General features: G+C 45.8%; 1 non-coding gene across 1 annotated transcript; it reads left to right on the top strand.

The window, feature by feature from the left end:
• Positions 1-1,409: 1,409 nt before the first annotated feature.
• On the top strand, positions 1,410-1,528 carry LOC130043029 (5S ribosomal RNA). Its single transcript, XR_008795303.1, has one exon. It is a non-coding gene; the product is annotated as a 5S ribosomal RNA (ribosomal RNA).
• The last annotated feature ends 1,685 nt before the right edge of the window (positions 1,529-3,213 follow it).

The following is a 3,213-nucleotide window of genomic DNA, read 5'->3' as shown; positions in this document are numbered from 1 at the left end:
GGTGGGGAAGGGGGAGGGAAGTCAGCCCTAAAGGGTTTTCTTGGCAACCTTTAGAGAGATGGCAGATCCTGCCCTTCAGGCTCAGGCTCGGTCCTGGGCTCAGAGCCTTCTCGAGGAGGAGGTCCTTAGGGGAGACAGGGACAGGGGTGGAGACCAGCCAGGCCAGGAAGGGCTACAGCCACAGGCTTGAAGTTACGCCCTCACCCTGCAAACCTCTGACCCCAGATCACCTGCACCTCAGGACTCCCCAGAAACAAGCCTGGCTGGTGGGTCCAACCCTCCCCTCCCAAACCCCTTCTCTCTGGCTTGTTCCCTGAGGCAAACTCCGCCTTATCTGCAAATCCAAACAAATTAAGGTTTAGCCTTTGGAGAAAGGGGTAAACTGAGAACACACTGTCCTTATCTGTAGGCTTGGGGCAAGGACTAATATTGATCTTTGGCCTGATTTCAATCCCCCTATCAGATCTCCATTCCATATCTCCATTCCATATCTAGACCGACTATCCTGTCAAAAACCGGCTGCTTCCTGCTGAAACCACCTTTTGTTATCCCCTTCCTGGGCATTCTCTACAATGAAGAGCTCTTCTTGAGAAAATGGTAAGTTCTTAAAGGCGGTCACACACAGAAGAAAATCCTTGGAATTTGGAGGATCTGAAAAGTTTCATTTTACTCCAAAGAACTTCATTTGTTTCAGTTTCGCTTGTTTTAATTTATACTTTTTGAGGGTCAAAAATGTGTATATTATACTTTCATATGCATCTTCAATGTTGATTTTTTAAAAATTTACCTACAGAGATTTTGGTTAGCGTTGCTGTGGATCTATGAAATTAAGGGAAGTGTACACCTTCACAAAATTCAGACTTCCGAGTCATTTGGGTACTATCTTTTTACCTTTTTTTCTTCTCATTTAATCTTTATGGTTTCTGCCCTGCTTGTGGTTATTAATTCCTAAGTCTTAAACAATTTTTTAGAGTTCGCCCAGAATTTCACCGTTTTTTGGTCTTATGCAGTATGTTATCTTTAAAATGTTTTCTTTTAAAAAACTGTTTTAGAATACCTTTAAGAGTTTGTTTTTAGTATTGAATTGTTCACTATTATTATATAGTGTCATAACTCCTGTTTATTATCGACTTTTTTTTTCGCTTTTTGGTTTATATCAGGGGACCATGCAGGATGCATGAACTGGGGTTGGCCGCATGCAAGGCAAATGTCCTATCACTGGACTATAGCTTTGCAGCCCTATTCCTGAATTTCAATATAGCTGACATGATGTGTTTTATCTAGCCATGTTTTGGAGATGCTTTAGAGCTTCCACACAGGTAACCAGAGCCCACGGGAATCATTTTAGTTGTTCCTTTGAATTTTAGGTAACGTTACTTCTTTCTTTTCCTTGTCATATTGTGCAGGATGTCTACGGCCATACCACCCTGAACGCGCCCGATCTCGTCTGATCTCGGAAGCTAAGCAGGGTCGGGCCTGGTTAGTACTTGGATGGGAGACCGCCTGGGAATACCGGGTGCTGTAGGCCTTTTGGCAGAGTCTGGCAAACTCCCTGTGGCGTACCCAATATGCCAAATACCAGTAACAATGATGGGTCTCATTTTCCTAAAGAGCCTTGAATATAATCTCAGGGCTAGGATGAAGAGGACATTACTGGGGCCTGCTCGAGGCAATCGACGATTAACAGGATGATTTCTGATTTGTGTGATTGTGCAGGATCGTTTTTGCCCTGTGATACTATGGGATAACAGGTGTGTCTCTACGTAACACATCTACACCTTAACCCCAGTTCTAGTGAGCAGTACCTCATAGTCCAAGGGATTTGGCAAAGGTGATTAAGAATGGGCCCTGGGATTTAAAGTCGGTCCCAGGTTATGCACATGTACCTACTATGATCACGGAAGTCCTTCACTTTACAGACCTTCTAGGTAGGGCCCCTGGGTGAGAACACGGAGAAGCAGAAGCGTGCCAACATGTGATAGGAGTCACCCACCATGGCTGGACATAGAGCATGGCCTCACATGGGAAGTGGACACAGCCTCAGAAAACATGGGATCACACACTCACTAGACTCTGATGTTGCCTCAACAGGCAGAAGATTTTGATTTGGGTTGGGAGGAACACCTAGTGAGGGTCAGGGCTAACCCCTGGCTCTGTACTCAGGGGCCACTTCCTGGCAGAGCTCAGAGGACCAGCGCTGGGCCTGGAACCTGTGCAAAAGGCCAAGAGCTGAGCCTCTGTGCTACTCCCCAGCCCAGAAGGTAATTCTTCCCAGTGCTCACCACTAAGGGCCAAGAACCTGCTGACACCTTTATCTTAGCTCTGTGGGCCTGGAATAACCTTCATTCATTTCATTTCATCATCCTGTTATTCGTCGATTGCCTCGAGCAGGCCCCAGTAACGTCTCTTTCATCCTAGCCCTGAGATTATATTCAAGGCTCTTTAGGAGAATGAGACCCATCATTGTTACTGGTATCTGGCATATTTGGTACGCCACAGGGAGTTTGCCAGACTCTGCCCTGTGGGCAGGCTACATTTGATAGCCTGCAAGTTTGTCCAAAGTAGGAATGAGACAATAAGATGTCATAAAAAAAAGTTCTGATAAGATGTCTCGCGGCCGCGAATGCGGCCGCGCGGTTCCGGAATCTGGATTTTATAGTCTCTGAGTCTTGGCCGCTGATGGGATTACATGGAATAACCTTACGAGTCACAAATATGTGAAGTAAAACAGAGTTATGGGAGCCCCATGGATCCCTGTAATGAGCCGCAGTAGCAGTGGGGAGTAGAGAGATACTGGACGGGAGCAGTGCTGGGAGAGTCCTTACTTTCTTCACATCCCTGGGGACGGCTTCCACTCTCAGCACTGAGCGTAATAGTAGCTGGCACTGTCTTAGCCTCAGGTGAAGGCTTTTCTCAGGAAGGTCACTGAAACTCAGTCGATGGCTTTTTCCTGCATCTATGTGGTGATGCCATAGATTTCTCCTCTCGGATATTGAAAAACTATCCTCAATCGCATTGACCTCTATCCAAATGGGGAGCTGGTTTCCATGACTGAAATCAGCCTCATTCGATCGTGATTCAATTTCTTACATTTGATTTTGCTAAATACTTTTATGACTATGCTCGTTAGCATCATGTATATGATTTTTCCTTTTTCGAGTGTACTTTGGCGAGGGTTGGTAGCAGGGTCATGTTGGACATATATGTGACTAC

This window comes from Sorex fumeus, unplaced genomic scaffold (genome assembly GCF_029834395.1).
Source record: "Sorex fumeus unplaced genomic scaffold, SorFum_2.1 ptg000110l, whole genome shotgun sequence".
In the NCBI taxonomy this organism is placed as follows: Eukaryota; Metazoa; Chordata; class Mammalia; order Eulipotyphla; family Soricidae; genus Sorex; species Sorex fumeus.
Note: the sequence above shows the minus strand (reverse complement) of the source record. Positions and strands in the feature narration are given on the sequence as shown.